The sequence below is a fragment of the Anolis sagrei genome, chromosome 1 (assembly GCF_037176765.1).
Source record: "Anolis sagrei isolate rAnoSag1 chromosome 1, rAnoSag1.mat, whole genome shotgun sequence".
Taxonomy (NCBI): domain Eukaryota; kingdom Metazoa; phylum Chordata; class Lepidosauria; order Squamata; family Dactyloidae; genus Anolis; species Anolis sagrei.
The window spans coordinates 55,609,055-55,623,384 of NC_090021.1; the positions used below are offsets into that span (position 1 = coordinate 55,609,055).

Here is a 14,330-nt window from a genome sequence, read left to right on the forward strand (position 1 = left end):
CTGGGAGTTCTCCTGGATTCATCGCTGAGCCTGGAACCCCAGGTTTCAGCGGTGGTCAGGGGAGCATTCGCACAATTAAAACTTGTGCACCAGCTGCGTCCGTACCTTGGGAGGGCTGACTTGGCCACGGTAGTACACGCTTTGGTTACATCCCGCTTAGATTACTGCAACGCTCTCTACGTGGGGTTGCCTCTGAAGACTGCCTGGAAGCTGCAGCAAGTACAACGCGCGGAAGCCAGATTACTAACGGGTGCGGGGTACAGGGAGCCCACCACTCCACTGTTACTCGAACTCCACTGGCTGCCGATTAGCTTCCGAGCACAATTCAAAGTGCTGGTGTTAACCTATAAAGCCCTAAACGACTCCGGCCCTGTTTACCTCTCTGAACGTATTCTCCCCTATGAACCATCAAGATCACTAAGATCGTCTGGAGGGGCCCTGCTCTCGGTCCCTCCGCCTGCACAAGCACGGCTGGTGGGGACGAGGGACAGGGCCTTCTCGATGGTGGCCCCTTGACTTTGGAACTCCCTGCCATTAGAGATCAGAACTGCCCCCTCCCTCATGACGTTCAGGAAACTAACAAAGACCTGGTTGTGGAACGCGGCATTTGACAACTGATTCAATTCTTTGCCCACATGAAAGGAGGATGATGAATGGGATTGTGATGGTGTCGGACGAATTGGCTCTTTTAACTGGGATTATTATGTTTTAATGTGTATGGTGCTGATATTTTAATCATGTAATGAAGTGGCATTGTGTTGTTATTGTATATTTTTTGTATGTTAACACATGCTGTGAACCGGTCCGAATCCCTCTTTGAAGGTGAGAGGGTCGGTATATAAAACCTCGAAATAAATAAATAAATAAATAAATAATCATCCCCGGACTCAGGCAGCCTGGGAAGGTGGGATGGCAGTGCCACTCTCCCTTCCCTGATCTTCACCCCCCCCCCCCCCAACACAGACTCTTGGAGGCTTCTGTGATAATGTGACAGAGGTTTGGGAAAAGAAGGAAGGGCATTTACCATGTCAACACCACATCAGCACAGTGGGGATATTTCACCCCCACCCATACCGATAAGTCCCCGTCCCCCCAGGTGGCACATGTTAGAATTTTAAATTCTGGTTTGTGTCACATTTTGTCCTATGTAGAGGCAGCCTTGGTCTCAGAAGGAAGCAAAAGCAAAACCCTCTCTGAATAAATCTTGCCAAGAAAACTCCATGACTGGTTCATCTTAAGAGTCATCATAATTTGGAAATGACTTGAAGACAGCAGCAATGACAATAATCCTGGCTAACTCAAAAATAAATCTCTTCTGTAGGGATGGCTAAAACCTGGCTTAGAAACCATCTTGTGCTGCCTGTTTAAAAACCTCCAAAGAAGGAGACTTCACCACACTCTGAGGAAGAATATTCTACTGTCTTCTCTAGACATAGTCAATATCTTTTTTGAATTATGAAGCTCCGAAATGAATGTGAAAGCTGACTTTGGGATTTTAACTGATTAAAATACATATATTGAGCATACATATGAGGCTTATCCGGAAAGTAAGGTTACAAGATACATAACTCTTGCGGGGAATTTTCACGGGAAAGTTGGTATCACTGCCGTGTAGTGGGAAGTCGCGGAAGCGAACAAGCAGTGTCAGTCATCAGTAACTCATTGATTGGTATTGTGGTGAAGGTTAGAGATGAGCGTCCTCATTCCATTTCCCTCGAAGTGCAAAGTTCGCACTGTAATATACTACCTAAATGATAAGGGCATGAATGCCACTGCGATTCATTGTGAAATAGTTTTAGTTTATGGAGATGATGTAATATCAAGACAGCATGTGACAAAATGGGTATGGAATATATTGTGAGACCATGAAGAAACTTTGCAGAGCCATCCAAAACAAAAGTTGTGAGATGCTGACAGTGGAAGTCTGTCTCCTTCATGACAATGCGTGTCTGCTCAGTGTTCATGCAACACAAGAGTTGATTTCATTTGGTTGGGATGTTTTTAGCCACCCCTCTCACAGACCCGATCCAACACCCAGTGACTATAATATGTTTACAAAATTGAAGGAACACCTTGGTGGGAAACACTTTTCCAACAGCGACGAGGTGAAAATTGAAGTGACAAACTGTCTGAAAAAGGTGGAGGGGAACTTCTATGACAAAGGCATCAAAAACCTATCCTACAGATGACAAAATGTATTGAACTGAATGGTGATTATGTGGAAAAATAATGTAATACTTATGTTACAATCCATTTAAGTTTTATTAAAATATATTCATTCTTTGTATTTTTAAAAAATCTTATAACCTTACTTTCCGGATAACCCTAGTATATTCTTAAATATAAATATAGGGAATATTTGATATTTAGGGTTTTTTTTTTTAAAAAAAAGACATGAGTTTGTGAAATACCATCTCTTACATTTCAGCTCTCCCAATAGCATTGACCAGCCCACACTTTACTAGCTTGTTTGGAAGAATATAATGGAAAACACTGTCAAAAGCAGGCATGGGCAAACTTTGGCACTCCAGGTGTTTTGGATTGCAACTCCCACAATTCCTAACAGCTGGTATTCCTTATTCTTCCTTTTGCTATGGATATAATAAAAAAACATCAGAAAAATGTGACAAATGTTATTTCCAAAAGTAAATGGAAATGGATTCGCTTTTTCTTTTTTTGGACTCAGAAAGAAAGATAGAAGTGAGACATTGTACCGGTTGGTCATATTTGGAAACATTGTTAAAAACAGAAAAAACAGCAGTAGTTGTGTCAGAGGAAAAATCAAAGAGAGGAGAGAGGTGTCTTTTGCAAAGTATGAAATGAGTTTGCTATTATCATCAATTATCATGCATGAGAATCTTTCTTGATGTGAAGGAGTTGCAGATGGAGAGGGCAGAGAATAAAATATGTATAGTGACATAAATATCTTTTAACAGCTAGTTTAATTGTATTATATGAGCTCATTATACCCAATTCCCAGGCACTGGTAAGGAGTGCATTTGCACAATTTGTATCACAACCCTATTCACTCCTGGCAGAGTAGATACATCTGATTCCACTGTAGTGATGCACACCTATGTGACATCCTAGGAATATCTATTTAGGAATGCCGAGGACAGGGCCCCTTCCACACAGCTGAATAGAATCCCACATTTTCTGCTTTGAACAGGAATATATGGCAGTGTGGACTCCGATCACCCAGTTCAAAGCAGATGTTGTGGGATTTTCTGCCTTGATATTCTGGGTTATATGGCTCTGTGGAACAGCCCTAGGTCCTCCCATGCAACTATATGGTATGCTAGGATCAGAAGTAAAGTAATTTAATGGGGTCTGGTCATATCTGCTGTTTAACATAACCACAGTCTGGCCAGGAATATATTCCCCATGGATATGGAGTCTTACTGTATTACATAAAATAATTTCTGAATCTAGATATACATTTCTGCTTCCTTAGATCAAAGGAATGGTTAAATAACTCATTAAATCATAAGCTATGTTTCCTGGAGACAGCCAAAGCAATTGGATTTGGGATTAGTGAGGTTCTTTTGTTTAACTTAAAACACATAGACTGTCTGATTGCAAGAGGTTGACAGAGAGGTAGAGAGGTTGTACTTGCCACATGATCAAATTATGTTTTCCAATATATAAAAACACCCACTCTCAATCAGAGCAATGGGAACTCTGCTGATCCCATTCCCATTTCTCATCATTGTTCAACCATCCTTATGTGTATGTGACACACCACATCCATGTCCTCAATGGCTCCACTTCTCCCTATGGCTCTGTGCGAGGATGGCATATAAACATTCAGTGGGAAACGTGCATGTTCCAGTCTGAGCACAGCAGAATGTATGCCTCTGGCAGAGAGATGAAAACAGAGGGGGGAAAAGACTCAATGGGATTTCCCTCCAGCACACACAGGAGTGCATGCAGGAGAAGAAATCATCTTTCTACTTGATTTGTAAACATACTTGTTACCAGTATGTCCAAATCAGATTACTCTATATTGTACAGTAGTTACATTACTTAGCTAAAGGCATGTGCCTGTAAATCAAAAATCCCTGATTGCCAAAAAAATTTCAAAACGATAGATAAGCACTTATTTTAAAAAGCCATGCGATTGATTTGTTATATAGTTTTGTAGGTATACTTCAGGGCTACATCAGCAACTGCCTGAAGAAAAATAGAGGCGAGAGCATGGCTATTTACAGTAGTTTTTATTTTTCATATTTGAATTATCTTTCAAAAATGAATCTTTTCTATGATATATTTTTGACAGCTGTTTTTATTTATAATAGTAAATTGCATATTTTTACAGGTTGAACATCCCTTATCTGGAATTCCAAAATGCAAAATACTCCAAAATCCAAAACTGTCCCCATAGATGGGTGAGATAATGGATGACCTTTGTTTTCAATGGTTCAATGTAAACAAACTTTGTTTCATGCACAAAATTATTAAAAATGTTGCATCTAAAATTGCTTTCAAGCTATGAAACAGGATTTTCTTTCTACTTGGGACTCTTCTGCAAGTTACCTCCTTATTCAAGTATTCCAAAATCCAAAAGACAAAGCACTCCTTTTTTCAAGCATTTTTATTAGGGGATGTTCAACCTGATTTGGAGGTGAAAACATGTGTTTCTAAATCTGCTTCAAACTCTTCTACTGATTTAGGAGCAGAATAGATAAAAATCAGTGCATAATTAGTTTTGAAAAACACTGGCACAAATCAACCGATTTTAAAGGAAAGTCTCTTACAGTTTGATGAACACACAATAAAATTATATCTTGTTTTTAGTTACCAATATCATAAAGTGTTATTAATGTCCCACTGACATAGTCTCCATTCAGAATCTAAGAGACATCCATTTAGCTAGAAATAAGTAGCATTTGGGGTACTTCTGCACAATTATCTTTTAAAATGTTTATATTTAAAAACAATTTAATCAACATATAGGATTCAAGTTTTGATTGAAGACTGTAGACTTAAAGTACAGCAGTACCTTAAAATGCACTTCCAGGGCTCAAACACCCTGACAAGGATTTTTTGTGTTTCAGCTGACACTGATTTTACAACTCCTAGAATTTTGAGAACATCATATGCTGTGCCACGCAAGGGAAAACTCTCAGGGAGGACGAAAATGCCATCAAGTGAAATAGATTGTGCTCTTAATAGACAAACAATAACTGTACACATTTGTACAGCAAAGTACCTGACTTGTCTAAAAGTCATAAAACCAATATATCTTCAAAAATCATCCTCCATTTTGTTGCCCAAGAAATAATTAAAAGTTGCAAAATACACCAGATACAATTATCTAATTTCTATCAAATGTTGTCACAATCTGACATTTCTTTATAAAATTACAACCCCCTCCCCCCAACAACTAGAAGCTAATATGAAAGTCTTATCTTGCTATTATCTTGATTTAGCTTGCGTGAACTACAACATTTTCCTAATCATAACTTTTGTGTGTTAACATTACAAAAAAATGACAGACAAAGCAATATCCCTGTCAATTTAAAAAGTGTTTTAAACACTTTATGTTATTTAGAGCAATGGATGAATGGATTTTAATAGCAACTTTCCAACTAAACTCACAATTACTGTCATTACGCTAAGTGCTCGATATCCCACTGTGCAGTTTTGCTTTCTGGTTTTTTACCTTCTTCTATGCACACTTTTAGCCACTGATTGTACAGTCTTTCAGTGTTTTCTGCCTTTTCCTTTAAATAAACTGGCTCTGGCTCCTTCCATCTGGTTCCCCTTCCGTCAGCAACCCTGCACCTGTTCACACCTCCTCTCCTGTTGGATTCCACTGAACATTTCCTCCTCTGCCAGGGCTATTCTGGCACTCACAACCTTTCTGTCATTCAATCCATCTGTCAGAAGTGAACTTTGTTTACCGCAAGCTTCTGCTTTCTTCTTCAAGATGCAAAGCCCCTCAAGGTCACTGTCAAAAAGAACTGTCGGCACAGATTTAATCCCTAACAAAAAGACAAAGCTGGACAGTTATCCATTTGTAAAAATTACTTTTTGGAATGGAAAAGACAATAGGGAAAAGTAAAATTATGTGTTTAATGATCATTTTAAAATCCTGCAAAATTTTCATTTGTGCTTATACTACTTTATGTGGAAACCTTGTAGAGTACAGCTTACCATTTGGCAAATATGCAATAGACAAAAGAGAAGACAATGACAAAAATGATGTAAGGAGGGAGAAGGTACAATCCATTTTCAAGTTAAGGAAAATGAGCAGAAATTAAAAACTAAATCATGTAGAGAAGAAAAAAGAAGAGCAAAGCAGGGATATCCTGATTTCCTGTTACAATGCTGCCTCTAAAGTACATCATATTTATATTAAAGTCCAAATTAATAAATGTTAAATATTTCTCATTAAAAATAAATAAAACCTACAGTTTTTCTGGTAAAGAAAGATATTCTATATATGATTATTCATGCTTGCTATTCAAGTTAACAGAAATAGCTGAAACTCTGAGTCTTTCATGCTGTCAACAGGATCTATTATGTAGAGCTATTCAGGCATGCATCTGCTTTTCAAAAATTGGTTCCGATAGCAACATATACGATTGAATTATTAATTAACCTCTTAAATGGTTTCACAAAGCCACAACAAGGTTCATCTTACAAAAAGGTTCCTTGAGGGATATCCAAATGATAAAATCATTTTCTTTACCGATTAAAAATGTGTTAGAATGTTAGCAGAAACTTAATTGTACTTTGTTACTATTTCATAATTATTATTCAAGCATAAAGTGCCAACTTTCAAATGCTTCTTAGCAACAAATTATTTCTCATATATATATATATATATATATATATATATATCTTAATTAGTTAAGAATTGCAAATATCTCTATACAAACAAATAATTAATACCTGTTCACTTCAGAATTTGGTTTTTGATATGTTTATAAACGTAAACTAATCTTGGCATAATATTTAGTGTACTATAAGATAAGGAGAATAAAATGTTTAAAGTCCTTTAGAAAGGTCTATAATATAGTGATCTACTATTTTACCTATCCCATGTAATTGACCAGTTCTTACAAGTTATGCTCCGCTGATAACATGAAATAGCTATAGTCAGGACAAAAATGCATCCACCAGCTGCAGAATGCTCACAGACTACATGAATAAGACACGCAATAGTGGGACAGTTGATGTGGCAATCATGCTGCCATGGAAAAATGCATCAATTGAGCTGGGAAGAAGTCTGCTCCCTGTCATAATTGAACAGACCAGAGACAGAAGAGAGCTACCAGATGGGGAAGAAATAAGTAATCATTGATTTGTAATTTTTCACTGCTTACCATCTTCATTTCTATGTCATGAGAGGCCTTGATCAATAATAAAATAATAATTGTTTTAATCATAGTCTTTTATGATTTTAGCATATAAAATAGAAAAAAGGTTTATAGTTGTCCAGTGTAATAATCACAATATCAATTATTTAAATAAATATTTTTTGTGTTTAACCTATGCAAGGAAAGAACTTAATGAAAACAATCTCACACAGAGGAAAACGATACACTTATTTCCCCAAGAAATGTTAAACATTATAAATGTGCATTAAGAGACTCCATTTATGTTTTTAATCTGTCTTCAAAATGCAAACATATTTGCAGTAGAAATACACATACATGAACTAACTCTCCAAATACAAAACAGATTGTTTTTTATAATATCAGAACCTTAAGATAGACATCAAGATCTATTAATTTTCCTATAATGAGAAAGTACCAATAAAACTGTATAAATGAAATGTTTCATAGATTGTCAGGCATATTTATCAATCCTCCCAGCTTCAAATAAAAACTGAAGCACCACAAAGAAAGTATCAGATTAGAATTTTTTTATCCCTTTCTAAAAACCAAACACAACTAAAGATACAGTAATAGGTTAACAGTCTGTTTAGCTGTTAAGATGTTAGAGAGTATTTTCTTCCCACAGTAGTTCATTAATGGCTTTGGAAATACTATGATCTCAAGGTATTTTTAAAAGAACAGCAACTATTTAAAGTATTAGACAAGAAAGGATGAGTCAACTGTCTGTTTAAAAAGTATGTTGCTATAATGATTTTAAAGGCATTGCCAGAGAATCAGAAAGCTGATTTACTCCAAATCATTCTATATGTGTCACCATAAAACAGCAAATATGTTAGGTAATGACAAGTAAATTATTTCACCTTCTATAAAAATACAGAATTTAACTAAAGTCTACTTCAGCAATAAGAGGAAGATCCTATAGCAAGGGAATAGGTCACTCCCTGCCCCCAGTCACTAATTTTGCACATTTTGAAAAAAAAGAGAGGATTATTAATTGTTGTCGTGCCTTTTTATAAAATTACCTTATACAAGACCTTCTTTTCAGCTGAAGAAATATTTGTGGTTTGCGCAGCTGCAGGACAAAGAGCCAAGACATTTTCACAGATTTTTTTCAGGGAAAGGAACAACAACAAAATGCTTGCAAGATTTGGTTACAAATCAGTAGAACAAATGGCAACTTTCAATTCTATTGTAGTCATTCACTAATATGCTGCTATATCAAATAAGTCTAATTTTTTCTGACAGCCCTAAATTAGATATATTGCAGAAACTGATGCATAAATAGCATATGGCTGTGTTATACCACCTATTTCAAATCCCCACAATGTTTCTTCCCCTCCCCACTGAAAATGAATAATTGAGCCAAGCCATAAACCTTCTGTAAAGGGAAAAATACACAAGTTGAAACACAGAAAAAGAAGCTGCAATTTTCTTCTTCGAACAAAGAGATGCATCATCCACATCTTCTTTTCAAAGTATTTTATCAACCTTTCTGGTCATTCAGCAAAGGTAATCGACTGAGCAAATAGATCTATTATTTCAGTATCATTTTAATTAATGACTTTCAAGCATCTTCAATAATCTTTTAATTTTCAGTATTTCATTTTTGACATTTTATCATTTTTTAGGGTGATGTCCATAGGCTGCATACAATCCTATACTCAAGTTATGCTTTAGAGCAAGCCACTCTGGACTCTTTGGGAATTATCTCTTAGCAAATGTATAGGTTTGCTTTACAAATCCATAAGCTTACTGCCAATGCTTTGGTAAACCTGGGAATTGAGCAACTTTAAAAACTTTACAAGTTACAGAACTGGGATACAGGGATTGGGGTGCTTGCTTGCTTTCGAAAGAGCACAAAGAAAAACATTACTAACTTTAGGGTCCTAGTCCCAACACATGATGAATGTACAAGTGAGAGCACTTCTCTCTGGACAAACAGTTTGCTTAAGTTATACCAAGATTAATGTATTTTAAGTAACAAAAGCAAACATACGAAGCACATTTCCATTATGTAGGGAAATATGGATTTTTCCTTAAAGTGAATAATTCAGAGTCTGTTCATCAGTGGATTTAAACATTCCTTGCGTTGCAATTTTTTGTAAGGAAACTGCTCAGTTAACAAAAGTTTGTGTGTGTTATGAGTTTTGCAGTAAAAAGGCATGGCAAGGTCTTCTATCAGACCAATGGGCACACCACTGCAAACATCATGGAGCTCTGCAGCTATCCTGCCGTTTGCCTCTCCGTGGTCAGTCTTCCCAGCTGCCCTATCTGTTACTGTCTGATTAGTTCTGCTAAGGAGCCCCTCCCCTGCCAGCTTTCGGTGCCATCTGTTCTACACAAGATGGCTGCTGCCCAGCAACCTAACACTGCCCTCCTACCTGGCACCCAGCTACCGTCCTTACCCCAAAGTGCTAACACAGGTTCTCACTGCTGGCAGAGTCAGGATTTCATTACTACTACTTTGACAAGTGCAGGGTTGTTTGTAATTTCTCTTTTATCCTGATTTTGATTGTACAACCACCTCCCACTGATTCAGTTTGCTTCAGTTTTGTTGCTCACAGATTTTACTCTCCACATTAATCTCCCTCTGGCATGTTACTGCATCTGTTCCCTTTTTTATTATTAATTTTCAAATTCCCACCATTTTTGACAAAAAAGGAGGTAATCTACACTCTGCTTCTGCCCATTTCATTTTCTTTAATTTGGAAGATAAGTATGAAAGCATGCCAAAGAAGTTAATTCTCCGTTAACAGTTTATTTTCTGGCATCCTAATGCCTTTGTATATGAAAAACAGATAGGAATAAATGTTGACTAAACCACAAGCAATCCTAAATTTAATGAAAAATAAACATATAAAACAGAAGCTAAGGAGTTTAGCATTCAAGCTAACTTAATTCAGGTTTTATATTTCTCTTTAATTATAAGTTTCTACTTAATATTTTTTGAATCTAGATAGAAAAAATACCTTAAGATTTATTCCAATATGTTTTCTCCTGATATTACTGATTATATTTTTAATTCAAATCAGGTCCATCTTTTTGAAATAGTCTGTAGTAATGTTATTGTGTCAACCATAATATCTAGATTGTTAGAATTTTACACACCACTTATAGAAATAAGGAAAGTTGGGATTTTTTAAAAGCATATCTTCAGATGTGCAATTTTTAAATAAAAAAACCCAGAAATCTATTTCCTTTTAACATACATGATTTAGTAATCAGAATAAACAATTTAGTTAACAGGTATCGAATAATTGCATAATAGTATATAGTATAATTTTCAATAGAATTCACCATCAAAAGATGTAATCTTATACAACTTGGTTATACTGCATGAACCTGGGCAGTATAACCCAGGTTCATGTAACTCATTTAATTCATGTGGCTTATATATGGACTTTAATAGATTCAAGTGAAACTGTTGAAATGTACTACTGAGTACTAGAAGCACCAACAAGCAGTAGTTATTTGAAAGTTCAAAGAAATGCAGTGTTCCTAATCATTAGCGTGTATCTTTCAAAATCAATGCTTCCAAATACTTTATTTTCAAAAGATTTTTTTCTTATCAATCATCAGATGTCATTAATTTTATTGAAATGATGAAATGTAATGTGACCAAAAGTTGCTAGTATAATATGGTTTGACTTGAGAAGAGTGCAATGTCTGCTCTGGTGTTCAGAAATAAGCTTTGTATTCTTATAAGCATGGATCCCACTTAGGGTTTTAAAATCAGGCACACAATGCCGTTGGTCTTGAACCATTTCTATAAAAAGTTGCACATATGCTTTTTAAAATAAATAACTACAACACATTTCTTAATAGAGTGTATCCACTATTTCATAAGTTGTCAAAATTGTTAAGCAGTATGATACGAAACTTTGTTGAATTGCCATTGTTTTTGAATAAAATGTGTTTTCGAATTTCGCTAATTCCCAGAGTTGATTACTAGGCCCTAAACCTGTCTGAGATCTAGTTAGCGCTTTGTAAAACCATGTCAGTTGCTCTGTGCAATCAGTGCTTCTTCGAAATAAGGTACAGAGGGCAGGAAGGCAAGGCAAACGGGGTAAGAAAACAAAGGCATTGGCCATTTCTGCTTGAGGGGATCATGCTACTGTGCTTAGGGGTTAGGACAGCTGAGTGTGGCACTCATCATGTTACACAGCATTTTTAATTTGACCGAACACAGAATAGAGTAGAACTGTTATTCCCATTGTCTGGGTCCTATGCTTCTGTAAAAACTTCATTGGATTTTTTCATCAGCCATACCACCATACTTATCCATAATCAGCTTTTTATCTACAAAGAAACTTAGATCTATTCCACATGTATTACTTGTATATATGTTCATATTTTGTTTGCTTTTATTACTATGCATGATTTTGCTCTTGTTCTATTAGTTACAGTGATTTCTTTGTAGTCCATAAAGTTAATTATTTCACATGTACTACTGCAAAACCAAATCTCTGTCACAAGCCTTTGATTGTTGACTCTACACTTACCAATATTGCTTATCTAAGACTCTATTGTCTACAATTTTTTCTTAGTTTGTGCCCAGTGTTACAGCCAGTCAAGATCACATTGAACCTTGATGCTGTCTTTTTCTGCTGATGATTATTCTTCCTACAGCTTTTCTCTATACCTTATCCAGGCTAGTTATATAAATGTTCAAAAGGATAGAGTTTAGGAACAAGCCTTGTAGCATTCCAATCAAAACCTTTCACAACTCTGGTGCAAAGCCATTAATGAATGCTCACTGAATCCAGTTACACATCAACCGTTGATCTACCAAACCATCTTGTCAATAGGAATACAGATGAAACCTTATCAAATATTTTAATGAAATCAAGATATACTATGTCTGTTGGTTTCCCTAATCTACTAGTTGAGTAACTACCAAACTAACAAAAACATAGAATCTAGAAATACCTAACCAAGATGCTCACAGACCAGCTACTTAATATTTTGTTTCATAATTTTGCCTAGTAGGCTAACAAGTATGCAGATTCTTGGATCTGCCTTTTCAACCTTTTTCAAGATGGGAACAATTGTACATTTCAAATCTTCAGAATCTCATCTATACCCTAGATTTTTCAATAGCAGAAACATGTCTATAAACTCTTTCAGAATGACAGCTTGATCATGTATAATTAATACAGCCCTACATGTAACTCAATTTACAATATTTTGGTGTTATCAAATCAACTCCTTATCTGCCTGGGGTTTCACGTTCTTCCTTATATTGTATGTTCTTATTATTCCAGAATATACACAGTTTCTCTTGCAAAAAGGTTAAAACAGAGTTGAGTTGATTCACAGAGTTAGAAGAGACCTCAAGGGTCATCGGCTCTCTGCCTATGCAAGAATTGACAGCTCAACCATTGCAGAGATGTTCCCATCCAACCACTTAGAAAACCTCAAACAAAAGTGCACCACCTTCTGTGAACAGACTGTGTTCTGGCACCACAAGATGCAGAGCCAGTCTTCAGAAATGGGGCTACAAAGTGGAGTCCATAACATGCGAGTGTGGAGAAGAGCAAACCACAGACTACTTACTACAATGCAGCCTGAGCTCTGCATTCTACATATAACTGGCTTGAATACCCTAAAGGCACTAGATCCTGACTGATCTTGGAAACTAAGCATGGTCAGTCCTGGTTAATGCTTGGATGGGAAACTACCAATGGATACCAGATGCTGTGGGCTATATTTCAGAAAAAGAAAATCACCTCTGAGTATTCCTTGCCTTAAAAAACTATGAAATTCATGTGTTGCCATAAATTGGGAGGCACATATATGCACATACACTTACTGTTGATACTTGTTTAGACCCCTAGATCCTTGTCACACATATTGTTGTCATGCTACATGATAGCCATCCTGTATTTGTGCATAGATGCCCCCACCCCACAAAAATAGTTCCTCCTTTCTGTTACATGTTCAAATTTCAACATCTACACTAAGCAATACATTTACTGTTTCTTTGCTTTCTGGGACAATTCATCTTGCATTAGGTGGCATGAACTAAAATAAGAATTATTTTCATTTGCTTTCTTTAATTTGTCTTGCAAAGCTATGAATATAATCTGAATGGGATAAATGTTCTGAACTATTGACAAGTTCATTGCTAAATTATGAAAATCTGTATGAGAATTACATGAAAAAGCCAAGATTGGAAAATCACTTCATTTTACTAGGCAGAAATTCTGGTCTAGCTCAATATAAGTTGGAAAAAAGTTCAGCCTGAGTATTGAGAATAAATGCTGATAATGTTTATAGAAAGGTGGCAAAATTACCTCTATAATGTTTGTAAATGAATGTATCTTGATGTTTGTAAAAGAATATATCTAAATGGAAATAGTGAGAAACATGGAAGCTAGTGAATGAAAAGTTGTCCCCAAATGAATCAACTAATAAGCCTCTCAGTGATGCATAGAAGATTCAAATGCTTTTGTTTAATTAAGGAATACTTATCTGACTTGGTTCTTCCATTTTATACATATATATTCTTATTTTTTATGATAAGTTTGCTGAAAGATGTTAAATTGTTCTTCTTTGTGGTGTAACAATCTATCCCTATTTTTCCATGTTAGTTCTACCTCTGATACCATTTTTTGTTAAAAGGTGTAATGCCTATTTGATTAACTAATGTATAGATGTAATTGATAGGATTCCCAGATCTTGTGGCCTGCCCTTCTTTTCTGGGCCTTAGGGAGAAGTCAGGCTGTTAGCCCCAAGATCTACAGGTTGTTTCCAAGTGGCTGCTGAAAACTCTCTAAGGCAGTGTTTCCCAAACTCTGCTCCTTCAGGTGTTTTGGACTTTAACTCCCAGAAATCGCAGTCAGTTTAGCAACTGCTAGGAATTGTGGAAGCTAAAGTCCAAAACATCTGGAGAAGCAGAGTTTGAGAAACACTGCTCTAATGGGTTCTCCTCTCTCTCTAAACTGAGGACTGCACAAGGACTTAGCGAGAAGGAAGCAT

General features: G+C 36.2%; 1 protein-coding gene and 1 long non-coding RNA gene across 11 annotated transcripts in view; both read right to left on the reverse strand.

The window, feature by feature from the left end:
• The window catches only part of SDCCAG8 (SHH signaling and ciliogenesis regulator SDCCAG8), a 102,752-nt gene that overhangs the window by 53,800 nt on the left and 34,622 nt on the right, over window positions 1–14,330 (reverse strand). The gene's annotated exons all lie outside the window — the stretch shown is intronic.
• Window positions 2,388–6,825, reverse strand: LOC132761224 (uncharacterized). The gene is made up of 3 exons (XR_009629942.2): window positions 5,666–6,825; window positions 3,659–3,857; window positions 2,388–2,591 (listed from the first exon to the last, which is right to left on the reverse strand). It is a non-coding gene; the product is annotated as an uncharacterized lncRNA (long non-coding RNA).